This window comes from Pristiophorus japonicus, chromosome 1 (genome assembly GCF_044704955.1).
Source record: "Pristiophorus japonicus isolate sPriJap1 chromosome 1, sPriJap1.hap1, whole genome shotgun sequence".
In the NCBI taxonomy this organism is placed as follows: Eukaryota; Metazoa; Chordata; class Chondrichthyes; family Pristiophoridae; genus Pristiophorus; species Pristiophorus japonicus.
The window spans coordinates 458,095,099-458,113,975 of NC_091977.1; the positions used below are offsets into that span (position 1 = coordinate 458,095,099).

Genomic DNA, 18,877 nt, shown 5'->3' on the forward strand with positions numbered 1-18,877 from the left:
CTCTATGGAAGATGGGAACTTGTCATATTTAATGTGGAGACTTCTGAGTTTTCCAGTAAGATTCAGTGGCCTTAATTTTCTTGCAGTTTCTTCAAGAAACTAAGAAAATTTGGACAGCTAGATTTTACTGAAATTTTTTTGAATATCCATATCAAATATAATAACTTGTTCTGGTATTAATCATAAAATAAAAATGCATATTTGCATTTATGACATCAAAACATCTCAAATAATTTCATACTTTAAAACTGCAGTATCTATTCTTAGCTAAGCAAATAAGGACATGTATTGTATACCAGAAATGTCCCACAAATAGCAATGAGATGAATGACCAGTTAAGTTGCTCTTTTCCCATTGGCTAAGGAAAAACTGGCCAGATCTACCTGCTATTCTTCAAATATTGACAAGGGATCTTTAATATCTACCTGAACCAATAGAAATAATTTTTGTTTAACTTCTTTCTGAATAACCACATCTCTGAAAAGTAACACTTCCCAAGTACCCATGTAAAAGGGTCAACCTCAAACAGTAGTGTAGGTCGAGAATCGACAACTTGCTGAAGCAGAGGTGAGATTACTATCAATGTAGTCAAGCTAACACACAGATTCATTATCTACAAAGTTGAAAAGTTGAATCATGTTGTACAACTCACATAGCATCCTGATCCAACCTACAGAATGACATACTGTTGCAAAGAGACTCTTGCACTGTTTTGATGTGTTGACTGACTAATTAACAGTTACTGTATCCTCTCCAGAGATGGGCTAATGTGCTCAAACCTACATGGTGGAGATACTGTGGGGCCGAAATTCATTTGGGCAATCGACCGAAAAGAATCGATCGGCCGCCGCGGTCTAGGACTTTTCCCTCCCTGAGCCATATTCAGCTCGGGGTGGTGGGGGTGGGGGGGGTTCAGCGGTGCTCACTTCCACCAGAAATGGCGGGGTGAAGCCAGAGTAAGGGAGAAGTTTTGTGCAGTAAGAGAAGCAGCAGCCGGACCACTGGAAAACGGACATCACCTGGATTTTCAGCTATAACAAGGTAGGAGTTCTTCAGGCAGTGTCCCCACCACGCATTTGAGTCGGTGCTCGAATGCAACACCGCTGGTGTGTTGCTGGGATCGGGGCCCTTTGGCAAGAAAATATTTTAATTAAGTTTTGAGTTGAATTTAAAATGTAATACGTTGTAATGATCGTTTTTGCTTAATTAAACCTACTGACTGTTTAGTGGAGGCCTGTAGGCCTCATTGTGGGCTGCAGAGACCTGCTTGGCAGGGTTCATAAGAACATAAGAAATAGGAATAGGAGTAGGCCATACAGCCCCTCGAGCCTGCTCCATCATTCAATAAGATCATGGCTGATCTGTTCATGGACTCAGGACAACTTCCCCGCCCGCTCCCCATAACCCCTTATTCCCTTATCGTTAAAGAAACTGTCTATTTCTGCCTTAAATTTATTCAATGTCCCAGCTTCCACAGCTCTCTGAGGCAGCGAATTCCACAGATTTACAACCCTCTGAGAGAAGAAATTTCTCCTCATCTCTGTTTTAAATGGGTGGCCCCTTATTCTAAGATCATGCCCTCTAGTTCTATTCTCCCCTATCAGCGGAAACATCCTCTCTATATCCACCTTATCAAGTCCTCTCATAATCTTATCCATTTCGATAAGATCACCTCTCATTCTTCTGAATTCCAATGAGTAGAGGCCCAACCTACTCAAACTTTCCTCACCAGTCAAACCCCCCATCTCCGGAATCAACCTAGTGAACCTTCTCTGAACTGCCTCCAAAGCAAGGATATCCTTTTGTAAATATGGAAACCAAAACTGCACGCAGTATTTCAGGTATGGCCTCACCTGTTGTGTCCTTACACACTACAGCAAATCAACATGAGGCACATACTGGAGACAAGGTCACTCTGACCTGTACCTTTGTTCACAGGACCAAGAAGTGATGACCCTGCGTGGGACCTCCCTTTATATACCTGGATGACCAGGTGAGGAGTGTCTCCCACAAGTTCACCCCCTGTGGTTAAGGTGTGCATTTCTTATGTGTATACAGTGTACAGTATTGTTACATGAAGGTTACAGTTACATGAAGGTTACAAATATGACATCATCTCCCCCCAACGTCTTTGGGTCAAAGATTAAGTCTTTCAGTCGGTCGATGCTCTCTCGTGGAGCGCCGCAGTTGGGGCTCTGGTTGTTGAGCCTTGGCATGCGTCTCTGTCACCTGTGGTGATTCCGGCTCGTCCGAGCTGGCCGCAGGGACTGTGCATGCTGCTGACGGTTCTTGTTGCTCATTCACTGGCGGTGGTGTGGGCAACATCTCATGATCTTCCTCAGGTTCCTCAGTGTCCATGCTGAACCTTTTTTTTTACTTGGTCCAGATGCTTGCGGCATATCTGTCCATTGTTAAGTCTGACCACTATGACCCTATTCCCCTTTTTACCAATTACAGTACCCTTGAGCCACTTGGGCCCCACAGCGTGATTAAGAACAAATACAGGGTCATCGATTTCTATCCATCTCCCCTTTGAGTTACAGTCGTGACACCCTTTTTGGAACTGGTGCTTGCCCTCAACAATGTCCGACAGGACTGGATGAATGAGGGACAGCTGAGTTTTAAGTGTACGTTTCATGAGTAGATCCGCAAGCGGGACCCCCGTGAGCGAGTGCGGTCGGGACCTGTAGGCCAGCAGGAGATGCGATAGATGGTATTAAAGGGAGGGTCGTTGAATCCGGAGCATGCCTTGCTTTATGATTCGGACCACAAGTTCCGCCTGGCCATTAGAAGCCGGTTTGAACGGCACTGTCCTGACACGTTTGATGCCATTACCCGACATGAACTCCCGGAATTCATAGCCAGTGATGCATGGGCCGTTGTCACTAACCAGGATGTCCGGCAGGCCGTGGGTCGCAAAGACCGCACGCAGACTCTCCACTGTGGTGGATGTTATGCACGAATTCAATATGATGCACTCGATCCATTTCGAGTACGCATCAACAACAATGAGGAACATTTTCCCCATGAACGCGCCTGCGTAGTCGACGTGAATGCGTGACCATGGCTTGGTGGGCCAGTGCCACGGGCTGAGTGGGGCCTCCCTGGGGGCATTGCCCAGCTGGGCACACGTCGTGCACCTGCGAACACAGTGTTCCAGGTCTGCATCAATTCACGGCCACCATACGTGTGACTGGGCAATGGCTGTCATTAGCACAATGTCTGGGTGTTCACTGTGGAGTTCCCTGATGAATGCTTCCCTACCCCTCTGGGCATGACTACCCGGCTGCCCCATAGTAGGCAGTCGGCTTGGATGGAGAGTTCATACATCCGTCTGTGAAACGGTCTGACCTCTTCAGGGCATGCTGCGTGTGTGGGTGTCCAATCCCCAGTCAGGACACATTTCTTAATCAGGGATAGGAGGGGACCTCTGTTTGTCCAGGTTTTGATCTGGTGGGCTGTGATGGGGGAGCCTGCGCTGTCAAAGGCATCGACAGCCATGACCATCTCGGCGCTTTGCTCCGCTGCCCCCTCAGTGGTGGCCAGTGGAAGGCTGCTGAGCGCGTCAACGCAATTTTTGATGCCTGGCCGGTGCCGTATGGTGTAATCATACGCAGCCAGCGTGAGAGCCCATTGCTGTATGCGAGCTGACGCTTTGGCATTGACAGCCTTGCTGTCGGACAACAGGGATGTTAACGGCTTGTGGTCCGTTTCTAACTCGAACCTTCTGCCAAAAAGGTACTGGTGCATCTTTTTCACCCCGTAGACACATGCGAGTGCTTCCTTTTCAACCATCCCATATCCCCGTTCTTCTTGGGAGAGCAACCTGGAGGCATAAGCCACAGGTTGGAGTTGGCCCTCATCATTACTCTGCTGCAGCAAGCACCCAATCCCATAGGATGATGCATCACATGTCAAAACCAATTTCTTACAGGAGTCGTACAGGGTCAACAGCTTATTAGAACAAAGCTGGTTCCGCGCCCGATTGAAAGCCCGTTCCTGACAATCCCCCCAAAACCAATCGCAACCCTTACGCAGGAGCACATGTAGCAGCTCCAGCAATGTGCTTAAATTCGGCAGAAAGTTCCCGAAATAGTTCAAGAGTCCCAGAAATGAACGCAACTCCGATGTGTTGCCGATCCTGGGCGTGCGACAGATCACTTCCATTTTGGATTCGGTGGGCCGGATCCCGTCTGCGGCAAACTTCCTGCCCATAAACTCGACCTCTGGGGCCAAAAATACCCACTTTAGTCTTTAGTCTTAGGCCTAACCGGTCCAGTTGGCGTAGCACCTCCTCCAGGTTGTGGAGGTGTTCCTCGGTGTCTCGACCCGTGATAAGGATGTCATCCTGAAATACGATTGTTCCGGGGATGGATTTGAGCAGGCTTTCCATGTTCCTTTGAAAGATAGTGGCTGCTGAACGAATGCCAAACGGACACCTGTTGTAGACAAACAGCCCCTTGTGCGTGGTGATGGTGGTCAGTAGCTTGGATTCTACGGCCAGTTCATGGGTCATGTAGGCCGAAGTGAGGTCCAACTTGGTGAACAGCTTGCCGCCTGCCAGCGTGGCAAAAAGATCCTCCGCTCTCGGAAGCAGGTATTGGTCCTGAAGGGACACTCGGTTGATGGTGGCCTTGTAGTCGCCACAGATCCGAACCGAGCCATCCGTTTTTAGAACGGGACGATGGGGCTTGCCCAGTCGCTGAATTCAATGGGCAAAATTATGCCCTCTCTTAGCAACCTGTCCAACTCACTCTCAATTTTCTCCCGCATCACATATGGCACAGCTCTGGCTTTGTGGTGCGGCGTCCGGGATGATACGTATCCTTACTTTGGTGCCTTTGAAAGTCGCGACACCAGGCTGAAATAGTGACTCAAACTTTTGTAAGACCTGTGAGCATGAACTTCACTCCACAGATGAAATGGCGTGCACATCCCGCCATTTCCAGTTCATCTCGGCCAGCCAGCTTCTCCCCAAAAGCACGGGACCATTTCCCGGCAGATCGGAGGCGGGAGTTCGAGGTGCATGGCGAGGCCTATAAAAGGCCCAGCTTGTGCAGCTGCAGAGGGGAGAGAAGGCAAAAAAGAAGTAGAAAGAAATCAAAAGGTGACGTCATAGCCAAGGGGGTAAGTGATTGACTGGTGATTGATGAGTAGATTTTATTTTTAATTTTTATATCAGTAAGTAACCGTTTAACATTGTTGTTGCCAATTTAAGGGTATCTAAGGGTTAAGTCATGGCAGGAGAGCTCGGTCACGTGATATGCTCCTCCTGTACCATGTGGGAACTCAGGGACACTTCCGGTGTCCCTGACGACTACATCTGCGGGAAGAGTATCCGCCTCCAGCTCCTGACGGACAGCGTTGCGGATTTGGAGCTGAGGGTGGATTCACTCTGGAGCATCCACGATGCTGAGAATGACGTGAGTAGCACGTGCAGCGAGTTGGTCTTACCGCAGGTGAAGGGTCCACAGCCAGCTAGGGAATGGAAGACCAGCAGGAAGAGCAGTGCAAGGAAGGTAGTGCAGGGGTCCCCTGTGGTCATCCCCCTGCAAAACAGATATTCCGTTTTGAGTACTGTTGGGGGGATGACTCATCAGGGGAGGGCAGCAGCAGCCAAGTTCATGGCACCGTGGCTGGCTCTGTTGCACAGGAGGGCAGGAAAAAGAGTGGGAAAGCGATAGTGATAGGGGATTCAATTGTAAGGGGAATAGATAGGCGTTTCTGCGGCTGCAACCGAGACTCCAGGATGTTATGTTGCCTCCCTGGTGCAAGGGTCAAGGATGTCTCGGAGCGGGTGCAGAACATTCTGAAAAGGGAGGGAGAACAGCCAGTTGTCGTGGTACACATTGGTACCAACGACATAGGTAAAAAAAGGGATAAGGTCCTACGAGACGAATTTAAGGAGCTAGGAGCTAAATTAAAAAGTAGGAGCTCAAAAGTAGTAATCTCGGGATAGCTACCAGTGCCACGTGCTAGTCAGAATAGGAATCGCAGGATAGCGCAGATGAATACGTGTCTTGAGCAGTGGTGCAGCAGGGAGGGATTCAAATTCCTGGGGCATTGGAACAGGTTCTGGGGGAGGTGGGACCAGTACAAACTGGACGGTCTGCACCTGGGCCAGAACCAATGTCCTAGGGGGAGTGCTTGCCAGTACTGTTAGGGAGGAGATAAACTAATATGGCAGGGGGATGGGAACCAATGCAGGGAGACAGAGGGAAACAAAAAGGAGACAAAAGGAAAAGACAGAAAGGAGATGAGTAAAAGTGGAGGGCAGAGAAACCCAAGGCAAAAAACAAAAAGGGCCACTGAATATAAAGGGGCTGCAGGAGGGGTCAAAACTAAAAATCATGGTTTAAAAACTAGGATTAAAACACTCTACCTAAATGCACGCAGCATTCGAAATAAAGTAAATGAGTTGATGGCACAAATCATTACAAATGGGTATGATTTGGTGGCCATTACAGAAACATGGTTGCAGGGTGGCCAAGACTGGGAATTAAACATACAGGGGTATCTGACAATTCGGAAGGATAGACAAGAAGGGAAAGGAGGTGGAGTAGCTCTGTTAATAAAGGATGATATCAGGGCAGTTGTGAGAGACGATATTGGCTCTAATGAACAAAATGTTGAATCATTGTGGGTGGAGATTAGAGATAGTAAGGGGAAAAAATCACTGGTGGGCGTAGTTTATAGGTCCCCAAATAATAACTTCACGGTGGGGCGGGCAATAATCAAGGGAATAATGGAGGCATGTGAAAAAGGAACAGCAGTAGACATGGGGGATTTTAACCTACATATCGATTGGTCAACTCAAATCGCACGGGGTAGCCTGGAGGAGGAATTCATAGAATGCATACGAGATTGTTTCTGAGAACAGTATGTAACAGAACCTACAAGGGAGCAAGCTATCTTAGATCTGGTCCTGTGTAATGAGACAGGAAAAATAAACAATCTCCTAGTAAAAGATCCTCTCGGAATGAGTGATCACAGTATGGTTGAATTTGTAATACAGATTGAGGGTGAGGAAGTTGTGTCAGAAATTAGCGTACTATGCTTAAACAAAGGGGACTACAGTGGGATGAGGGCAGAGTTGGCCAAAGTAGACTGGAAACACAGACTAAACGGTAGCACAATTGAGGAACAGTGGAGGACTTTTAAGGAGCTCTTTCATAGTGCGCAACAAAAATATATTCCAGTGAAAAAGAAGGGTGGGAAGAGAAGAGATAACCAGCTGCGGATAACCAAGGAAATAAAGGAGAGTATCAAATCAAAGACCAATGCGTATAAGGTGGCCAAGGTTAGTGGGAATCTAGAAAATTGGGAAAATTTTAAACAACAGCAAAGAATGACTAAAAAAGCAATATAGAAAGGAAAGATAGATTATGAAGGTAAACTTGCGCAAAACATAAAAACAGATAGTAAAAGCTTTTACAGATATATAAAACGGAAAAGAGTGACTAAAGTAAATGTTGGTCCCTTAGAAGATGAGAAGGGGGATTTAATAATGGGAAATGTGGAAATGGCTGAGACCTTAAACAATTATTTTGCTTTGGTCTTCACAGTGGAAGACACAAAAACCATGCCAAAAATTGCTGGTCACAGGAATGTGGGAAGGGAGGACCTTGAGACAATCACTATCACTAGGGGGATAGTGCTGGACAGGCTAATGGGACTCAAGGTAAACAAGTCCCCTGGTCCTGATGAAATGCACCCCAGGGTATTAAAAGAGATGGCAGAAGTTATAGCAGATGCATTCGTTACAACCTACCAAAATTCTCTGGACTCTGGGGAGGTACCAGCGGATTGGAAAGCAGCTAATGTAATGCCTCTGTTTAAAAAGGGGGCAGACAAAAGGCAGGTAACTATAGGCTGGTTAGTTTAACATCTGTAGTGGGGAAAATGCTTGAAACTATCATTGAGGAAGAAATAGCGGGACATCTAGATAGGAATAGTGCAATCAAGCAGACGCAGCATGGATTCATGAAGGGGAAATCATGTTTAACTAATTTACTGGAATTCTTTGAGGATATAACGAGCATGGTGGATAGAGGTGTACCGATGGATGTGGTGTATTTAGATTTTCAAAAGGCATTCGATAAGGTGCCACACAAAAGGTTACTGCAGAAGATAGAGGTACGCGGAGTCAGAGGAAATGTATTAGCATGGATAGAGAATTGGCTGGCGAACAGAAAGCAGAGAGTCGGGATAAATGGGTCCTTTTCGGCTTGGAAATCGGTGGTTAGTGGTGTGCCACAGGGATCGGTGCTGGGACCACAACTGTTTACAATATACATAGATGACCTGGAAGAGGGGACAGAGTGTAGTGTAACAAAATTTGTAGATGACACAAAGATTAGTGGGAAAGCGGGTTGTGTAGAGGACACAGAGAGGCTGCAAAGAGATTTGGATAGGTTAAGCGAATGGGCTGAGGTTTGGCAGATGGAATACAAAGTCGGAAAGTGTGAGGTCATCCACCTTGGGAGAAAAAAAAACAGTAAAAGGGAATATTATTTGAATGGGGAGAAATTACAACATGCTGAGGTGCAGGGGGACCTGGGGGTCCTTGTGCATGAGTCCCAAAAAGTTAGTTTGCAGGTGCAGCAGGTAATCAGGAAGGCAAATGGAATGTTGGCCTTCATTGTGATAGGGATGGAGTACAAAAGCAGGGAGGTCCTGCTGCAACTGTATAGGGTATTGGTAAGGCCGCATTTGGAGTACTGCGTGCAGTTTTGTTCACCTTCCTTAAGGAAGGATATACTGGCTTTGGAGGGGGTACAGAGACGATTCACTAGGCTGATTCTGGAGATGAGGGAGTTACCTTATGATGATAGACTGAGTAGACTGGGTCTTTACTCATTGAAGTTCAGAAGGATGAGGGGTGATCTTATAGAAACATTTAAAATCATGAAAGGGATAGACAAGATAGAGGCAAAGAGGTTGTTTCCACTGGTAGGGGAGACTAGAACTAGGGGGCACAGCCTCAAAATATGGGGGAGCCAATTTAAAACCGAGTTGAGAAGGAATTTCTTCTCCCAGAGGGTTGTGAATCTGTGGAATTCTCTGCCCAAGGAAGCAGTTGAGGCTAGCTCATTGAATGTATTCAAGTCACAGATAGATAGATTTTTAACCAATAAGGGAATTAAGGGTTATGGGGCGAGGGCGGGTAAGTGGAGCTGAGTCCACGGCCAGATCAGCCATGTTCTTATTGAATGGCGGTGCAGGCTCGAGGGGCTAGATGGCCTACTCCTGTTCCTAATTCTTATGTTCTTATGTTCTTATGTTAATCCAGAGTGTTAGCCGGTTCTCTGATCCATCATGTGTGACCACCAACATTGCACTGCCTAGCACTGGGATGATCTCTTTGGTGTATGTCCGTAATTGTATATCAATGCGTTCTAGTTTGTGTCTGCTAGCTCTGATTGACCATAGTTTCTCGAATTGTTGGACACTCATAAGTGACTGGCTGGCTCCTGTGTCCGGCTCCATGCATACCGGGATGCCATTTAGCAGTACTCTCATCATCATAGATGGCGTTTTTGTGTATGAGCTGTGGATGTTTGCCACCTGAACCTGCTGGACTTCAGCGTCCATTGCTGTGTCCCAAGCATAACCCTGCTTTGCAGACCCCTCTTGTGGTTCATCCGCTTCGTAAACCAGCCTCACTGTGGGCTTCCTGTACATCCTGGCTAAATGTCCACTTAACTTACAATTTCTGCGGATAAATCGCTGAAACTTGCAGGTCTTCACATCATGTCTGCCACCGCACCTCCAGCATGAGCTGAGATTGTTGTGAACAAAAGAGCTGTTACCAGGCATTCCTCTCTGATTGTCTCTTTGATTACTCTTCGGCACTCTGTTAGCGGGTGTCAATGATCCTATCCCGGGACGTATTGTCCCTTGTGATGATGTAAATGCCCGTTCAACCTGCCATTGTCTCTGTTGAGGACCCACCCTCGAGTCTGTAACTGCCTAGTTGGTGTCGAATTGCCCTTGCCTGCCTGCGGGGTTCTGAGTCGCGTTTACCATGTTAACTCCCTGCTCCATCGCCACGTTGGGAGCAGAGTTGCACGCGTATATGATTTGGTTTCCTCCTCCCCCACCATGAAGGTTTGAGCCATCAACGCCGCTGCTTTCAAGGTCAAGTCCTTGGTCTCTATTAGCTCCCTAAAAATCCCGGCATGACCAATGCCCTCACTGAAGAAATCCCGCAAAATCTCCCCCCTGTAGGCATCTGTGAACTTAGAGGCTGGCCAAGCGCCGAAAGTTCGGTAGGCTCTGCCCTTCCCGACGTCGGTGCGTTTCGAATCCATGTCGGGCCATGTGTATACTGCTCGTCGGTTTGAGGTGCTCACCGATCAGTTTGCTGAGCTCCTCGAAGGTCTTGTCCGCTGGCTTCTCGGGTGCGAGTAGGTCTTTCATCAGTGCGTACGTCTTAGGTCCACAGCTCGTCAGTAGATGCGCCCTTCGCTTGTCAGCCGCTGCCGCTCACAGCCAGTCCTTCGTGACAAAGCTCTGCTGGAGTCTCTCAACGAAATCGTCCCAGTCCTCACCAACACAGTACCATTCCTCCGTGCTACCGGTGGTCATTCTCATGAGTTGGTGATTCCCATTTCTCGTCACCAAATGTTGTGTCCTTACACACTACAGCAAATCAACATGAGGCACATACTGGAAACAAGGTCACTCTGTGACCTGTACCTTTATTCACAGGACCAAGAAGTGATGACCCTGCATGGGACCTCCCTTTATATACCTGGATGACCAGGTGAGGAGTGTCTCCCACAAGTTCACCCCCTGTGGTCAAGGTATGCATTTCTTATATGTATACAGTGTAGTTACATGAAGGTTACAGTTACACGAAGGTTACAAACATGAGATCATCAATACCTTATATAGCTGCAGCAAGACTTCCCTGCTTTTATACTCCATCCCCTTTGCAATAAAGGCCAAGATACTATTGGCCTTCCTGATCACTTGCTCTACCTGCATACTATCCTTTTGTGTTTCATGCACAATTATCTCCAGGTCCCGCTGTACTATGGCACTTTGCAATCATTCTCCATTGAAATAATAACTTGCTCTTTGATTTTTTTCTGCCAAAGTGCAAGACCTCACACTTTCCAATATTATACTTCATCTGCCAAGTCTATGTCCTTTTGCAGATTTTTTGTGTCCTCCTCACACATTGCTTTTCCTCCCATCACCCTGAGGATGTTGGAGTGTTGGGAGGACGATACCTCCTATACCTGTCAGAGGCAGGAGAGGAAGCGCGCAAGGGAAGCAGCAACCGAGAGAAGGGCGTGCATATGTGCGCAGACCTGCAGCTTGAGAGGGTGGCCAGAAGGGAGATGGCATCAGGAGGAGGATGAGGAATGCTGCCGTGCCCCTCCAAATACTAGGAGAGGAGCCTTTCCAGCAAGAGCCTCCACAGGAGTCCAAGAATGAAGAGGACCAGGGAGATGACCAGCAGGCAGCTGCCAGGGGAGGTGGCCTATGCAGATGTGGGGGAAGGAGGCCATACCCTCAAAGGGTCTACAGACCTCAGTTCTCCTTACTCCAGTTCAGTGATGAGCAATGCCTGCAAAGGCTACGATTTTGGACAGAAGTACTGAGGGAGCTCTGCACTGTCCTTGGAGAAGATCTACAGCCTCAAACACGCATCAGGACCGCTCTCACTGTGGAGACCAAGGTCACCATCGCCTTGAATTTTTATGTGATGGGGCCGTTCCAATCTGCCACTGCAGACATTGACATCGGTGCATCCGGCAGGTCACAGGTGCAGTGTACAGGAGAAGGGTCCAGTACGTCTCCTTCCCGATGACAAGGGACACAGGTGGAGCGGCAGGCCGGATTTGCCAGAATGGCAGGCTTCCCAAGGGTGCAGGATGCCATTGACTGCACACACGTTGGGCTGAGGGCACCACATCAACACTCCGAGATCTTTGTCAACCACAAAGGCTTCCACTTTGTCTGAACATACAGCTTGTGTGTGACCACCAGCATCGGATCTTGGCAGTTGTTGCGAGGTACCCAGGCAGCAGCCATGATTCATTCTTTCTGTGCCAGACCAGTGTGCCCGCCGTCTTCACTGGCCCAAATCAGGATTGCGGTTGGCTGCTTGGGGACCAGGTATATCCCTGTCCACTTGGTTGCTCACTCCATTGCGGAGTCTCAGGACAGTACCGCTCATTGTGCCACCAGATGCATCATCGAGCAGTGCATAGGCATCCTCAAGCAGAGGTTCCGGTGCCTGGACCGCTCTGGTGGCACCTTGCAGTACTCTTCTCAATGGGTCGCCATAATCGTCGTGGTCTGCTGCGTGCTGCACAACCTGGCCATCATGAGCCAGCAGTTCCACCTGAAGAGGAGGAGCAGCAGGAGGAGGAAGAGGAAACCTGTCGCCCCAGAGCTAGGAGGTGTCGCTCCCATCGCAATCCTGGAAGGGAGGTGCAAATGCATCTCATAGCTGTTCGCTTCAGATAATCCTATCCACCATCTTCATAGGCAGTCCTTCGAAATCGAAGAAGACTTGCTTCCACTCTAAAAATGAGTTCTTAGGTGACTGAACAGCCCAATATGGGAATTACAGTCTGTCACAGGTGGGTCAGACAACCGTTGAAGGAAAGGGTGAGTGGGACTAGTTTGCCGCATGCTCCTTCCGCTGTCTACGCTTGTTTTCTGCATGCTCTTGGCAACGAGACTCGAGGTGCTCAGCACCCTCCCAGATGCTCTTCCTCCACTTAGGTCGGTCTTTGGCCAGGGACTCCCAGGTGTCGGTGGAGATGTTGCATTTTATCAAGGAGACTTTGCGGGTGTCCTTGAAACATTTCCTCTGCCCACCTGGGGCTCGCTTGCCGTGTAGGAGTTCCGAGTAGAGCACTTGCTTTGGGAGTCTTGTGTCAGGCATGTGACCTGACCAATGGAGCTGATCGAGTGCGGTCAGTGCTTTGATGCTGGGGATGTTGGCCAGATCGAGGACTCTAACTTTGATGTGTCTGTCCTCCCAGGGGATTTTTAGGATTTTGCAGAGAGATCATTGGTGGTATTTCTCCAGTGATTTGAGGTGTCTACTGTATATGGTCCATGTCTCTGAGTCATAAAGGAGGGCAGGTATCACTACAGCCCTGTAGACCATGAGCTTGGTGCCAGATTTGAGGGCCTGATCTTTGAACACTCTTTTCCTCAGGCGGCTGAAGGCTGCGCTGGTGCACTGAAGGTAGTGTTGAACCTCATCATCGATGTCTGCCCTTGCTGATAATAGGCTCCCGGGGTATGGAAGGTGGTCCACGTTGTCCAAGGCCACGCGGTGGATATTGATGACTGCTGTGTTATGGGGTCACGTTGGTGGAGGACCTTTGTCTTCACATGACCCTTCAGCTACCACGTTCAATGGCCATCGCAATGAGTGCCTTAACACAGAATTGGTCACTCCCAGTTGAAACACCTAGCCAGATATATATGCCAAAAATAAAGATTTATCCAATTATCCAAATCACTGCAAAAACAGACCATAAAGAACAATATAATAATACTGTTATCATTTTTTACCCCTGTGCATCTCACTATAACACCTGTTATGCATGAATACCCTAATACCACGCCTGTCATCCCTGTGGCTGCATCATGGGTTCAGGAAGGCTGCTGTGGTTGTTGTCTGGGACCTACAGCTGTCCTTCTAGGATGCCCACAGAACACCTCTGAGCCTGGAAGGGCCGGGTGCATCCTCACATATATGGAGGTGCCTGACACCTCCCCTGCAATCTCCCTCCATGCATTATGTACTGCCTGTCTGTCAGGTCTCCCCATGTCACAAAACAGTATTCTTCTTCTGTCCTCCACATCATCCATCAGTGTCTCCAACTCCATACCAGTGAATCTGTTGGCTCTCCTTGCACCTCTTACACCAGCCATCCTTCCAAACTCCTTCCCCCCCGGCTCAGGGCCTTGCTGCAAACCCTGGCTTTTAAAAAGCCAGGGAGCAGCTGGCTCATTAGAAACCCTTACCTGCATGCTGAATTTCTCAGTGGTGATAACACTCAAATTAAGACAGACACACTGCTGAAAAATCCACTTTCAATCGTGCTGGAACCCATTTGTTCACTTTTGGAGCTGAATATGGGAAGGCCCAGCCACGAAAAAATATTGCCACAAAAAGGTGGGGGAGCACCAGCTTTCCAGCGGTACTGAATTTCTGATTGGCAAAGTTCACATGTTAAGTTCCTGTGTTCACAATTTCAGAACAAATAGGTTAATGCCTGTGTAAAAATAGTGTGCACAGCAATATAGGAACGAGTGTTTAACTGTTCAAATGTGAACTTTACTAATCAGAAGTTTTACCTTAATATGTATCATATTAAGCTGCTGCAGAATCTAGTTTGTCCCAAACAGTTGCTAGATTATTTGTAAAGCTTGTTAGCAGCACTTAATGCTAGAAATCATAATGAAGACAGTGCCAAGTGATTCTGCATTTTTGGCAGTGTCATTGGTCCAAATGTAATCCTTGGTTTGTATCTAGGGGCTTACAATATGAAAGCACAGAGGTAATGTTAAACTTGTACATGACCTTAATTTGACTGCAATTACAGTTTTAAGAATCCCATTGCGGGAAGAATATAAAAGGAATGGAAAAATACAGATAGATTCACTAGGATGTTACCAGGGATGAAGGGTAACAGTTTCAAAAAGAAGCTTTTTTTTTGCTGGAGCTGAGAAGATAAAGGGGTGACCTGACAGAGGTCTTCAAAATTATGAAGGATTATGATACAGTAAATAGTGGTCACCAAGACGATAATGAGAGGGCACAAATTTAAGATAATCACAATGATTGAAGTGAAGGTTAGAAAAATGCCCTTGCACAGATGTGATTATAATATGAAAATCTCTGCCACATATTACTGTTGAGGCAGATTTCTTTTAAAAGATAATTAGATGGTTGCCTGTAAAGAGGATTATTGAAGAACTGTAAATGGGGAGGATGCAGGAGAGTGGGATTAAAATAGGTGACTCATGTAGAAAAAAACCCACTGGCTCAGACTTTACGAGCCTGTTTCTGTGCTGTAACTATAAAACTCCACACACAAGGGAAGCTCCATCTGCTGAATAAGAGATTGGGATTGCACATGGCATATTCCGAGCATACCACAACATTACTTTGAAATATAAGCACGTCAGCATTTACGTAGAATGTTTGTTCCCTGGCACTGCTTAGAATGAAAAAACTAAGCAGCAAGCATACTGTTGCATTTGCCTTATTGATATTTTTTTAAGTTAGCATTCCCCTAGTAGCACAGTGGGTAAATGCACCAATTGTGAGTTTTGGAACAGTACAGACCATGATCTGAATTTCCTGAGTTGTGGTATTACATCCCCACCCATCGAAATTGTATTTGCAGTTTTCTGCTGGAAGTTGGCAGAAGAGCAAATTTAAATAATAAGGCAATCAGATCATAATGTCAGACATCCAATTTTGCAACTTGGATTGCTTGTTTGCCACGTAACTTTAAATCTTCTCCGATAAAACGTGCATCCAGCATTGGTGGCACACCAGTGTGGAAGTTGGTCAAAGAGTCACTGCAAGTACAACAACAACTTGTATTTATATAATGCATTTAAAATAGCAAAACATCCCAAGGTGCTTCATAGGAGTGTTATAAGACAAATAACATATAAGTATGTTTGAGTTTGTGTGTATGTATTGGCACATGTGGCGGAGCCTGGTCTCCAGTCATCTTGGATCCCCTTGCCACTGGACCAAGGCCTTGCTCTGTCAAGCCCGTGCAGTGGCTGGTGTGCAACGGCCACCCCACGTTAAAAGAATTCATGCACAGGCATCTTCCACCATTAAAAATGAATTCATCAGTCACCTGAGTACTCATTGTTAGTGTGGAAGCAAGTCATCCTCGATCCCGAGGGACTGCCTATGATGATAAGAATGTTACAACATAGAAACAAGCCATTCAACCCCAAAAGGTCTACATCGGTGTGCATGCTCCACACACATCTCCTCACAACTTACTTCAACTCAGCCCATTGTAAAAATCAAACCTAGCTGTCATGGGGTGGTCTTTCATTAAATTAAACAAAAATGTTTCCTTATCATCATTTGTGCCTGGCGTATGAACTCACCGTTTGCTCTGCTTTTTCTTGTAAGGAAGGCAAAGTGAGGAAATTATCCATCTAGTGAAAATGTTTGCACTTTACCACAGCTTCTAGTCCTGGGAGACTTTCACTCTTAAAATGCAACAGATTAGATTAACCCTGGAGAATCTTTAGTTTGGAATGACACTGTGTGATATTAGTATTAAATTTATTAAAGTGTTCATATGAAGTTGTTTTTCTTCTATTGTAACCAATTTATATACTAATATCTTTGTTAAAGTAGAAGTTAGAGGAATTTTGTAGAACATGCTAACATGTTTATTACTACTATTGTACAGCAAAATCTTAACCCATTTGTGAGTTCTCATTAATCTGCTTTTGTGTTTAACAGTTACTGAACTAGAGGATCCCAAAAGGCAAATGCTTGGGAGCTTTCAACCTCCCCTGATGCAGTAAATGTCTTGAGCTGTGTTGGGTATGTGTCAAAAAGATGTGTCTGGGATGGTTATAGCTTATTCTAATCCATGAAATGTGCATCTGATGTTTTATAAATTATTATTTTATTTTTTACAATAAGTTATTGAAACAGGCAGACTGTTTTACTCTGGTATCTAGGAATATAAGTGGATTGTATCTAACCAGTCAAAAAGTTGGCTGTTTACAGTTTGGACTGACACTCGATGTAAAACATTATTCTAAAGCAGAGTTATTGAATGTTGAGTATCTCTGTTCATCGAGGATCTGTTCCATTTCAAAATAAATTATGCAAAACTGCACATCCAAATTTCAGATATGCACTAACAGCAGGTTAGACTTCCTGTCAGGAAGGTAAAGTGAGAAAATTACCCTTCTAGTGAAAATGTTTGCACTTTACCGCAGCCATGTCTTGAGAGACTAGTCATTGTTATGTCTTCTTGTCAAAATTACTTTCAAACAATTTCAATCTGAAACAGCTGAATGTACGTGCTGGCAGCAAAACAGGGCAACAATAACATATTTACTTTCACCCGACAATTGACCGTGTTATTTAGCTCCTAAAATAGTAAATATGTAATAAAGCTTGCTGGCATACATTCAGCTTTACACATACTCTACAGAAAATCAATTTTTACTTGTCAGTGACAAACAGCTTGCTGCTAAATTCCTAGCAAGTAATACTTTACAGATCACTGAAATTAAAAAAAATAAAATGCTGGAGGTCAGTGCCTAAAAGCGAAAGATAGAGTAGCATTTCAAGTGGGACCCTTGTCTGAGTTCTTTCTCTTTCAGATGCTAACAGGTTGTGCATTTCCAGCATTTTCTATTCTCATTTCAGATTTACAGAACCATGGGCTCGAAATTGATCAGCCTGCCATTGCGTTTCTGGGCGGTGTATCCTTGTTTTGGCCGGTCTTTCATTTGTTGGGAATTTCATCAGGGTCTCACGCCGGCGGTTTCGAAATACCGCTGGGGAGCAGACCGCCGGCGTGCAACGCTGGGAAAACTGCTCCCGCCCGAGTTTGGTGGGAGCGGTGATCCGTACAAAAAAAATCGCCCAGTCGGAGCAGCCTTTGGATGGACGATAGGTATGGAAACCTGCAAAAATAGGTAAGTGAATGGTTTTTTTAAAATTCTTTTGCAGCGATTCAGTTAAAAAGGCTTCGTTGAATGTTTTCCGATGTTTTATTTTTTATTTTTTGAAAAAATATTTTTTGTGTTTTCCCCCCTCCCTAGGCTGACTAGCCTCGGACTTAATTTGACTAGGACCGCCAAGAATCCACGTGCAACGCCCATTTTTCCAGCTGGGTATTTTTTTCCTATTTTTTGATCAATTTTCCGCTGGCGTTAATTGCAGAATCTTAGCAATTTTTGGGGCAGTAAACAGGTGGTGGCGGCCTTTGATCAATTTCTAGCCCCATGGGCCCAAAATTCCACACTGCCTTTTTTGGCGCCATTTAAGATTAACGGACAATTTTTTAAGCCGAAGTCACGCCAAAAAAAAAATCCTAAGTTTTGCCATTTTTCTTTTTGAATTTGGTGCAGTGCAGAAAAACCTTAGCTTCTGTGGATGGAGCTAATTGATAGCGGCGAAAAACTGAGGCCCTGTTCTGCGCATGCCCAAGCATTTAGGTTTCCAGGGTAACATTTAATTATGCAGCTTTACTCTGTCACTAACCCATGCTGAATTTTCCCGTGCCGACCCCCTGAGATTTCCAGCATTTTCTGTTTTTATTCCAGAATCCGGCATTTTGATTTATATCCATGCTCCACCTGCCCTGGGAGTGTTTTGATGCTGAAACTCCTTGTCCCAGCCCATGGCTCGCAAGTGGCCTCCCGCTGCCACCCCTATCCCTGGCCGAAAGGAACCCCCGCTGCCGTCCCTATCCCTGGCGGAAAGATTCCCGCTGCAGCCCCTCTCCCCGCCTTGGCTTCCACCTCCCCACCGCCGGGCTTCTAAAGCCGAGCACCGAGCTACTGTGTCTGGCCGAGGGAGCGATCCTGCCGCCGGCATTCTGACCCTGTGTGCCTCGAGCCCGGTGAGCAGCGGTTCAGTGGTGGAACTTCAACTCGCAATTTACTGCAATAAATAAAGTTTCACTTTTCCCTCCGCACAAACAAATATCTTTAATTAGTTTGGATATAAGTCTTGTTCCCTCCCTCCAAAACGTATAACTCAGCTCTGATAAACAAGATGGCATATGGAACACCGATTTCTATCTGACTCTGATTTGGTAAAGTAAGGTTTTTCAAAGCGATTCACAGCACCGTTTTTGAAAAAATCCTTATTGGCGAAACT

The 18,877-nt window shown here is 46.3% G+C and overlaps 1 protein-coding gene across 2 annotated transcripts in view; it reads right to left on the reverse strand.

The window, feature by feature from the left end:
- Positions 1-18,877, reverse strand: part of LOC139276174 (matrix metalloproteinase-16-like) — a 421,723-nt gene that overhangs the window by 229,521 nt on the left and 173,325 nt on the right. The gene's annotated exons all lie outside the window — the stretch shown is intronic.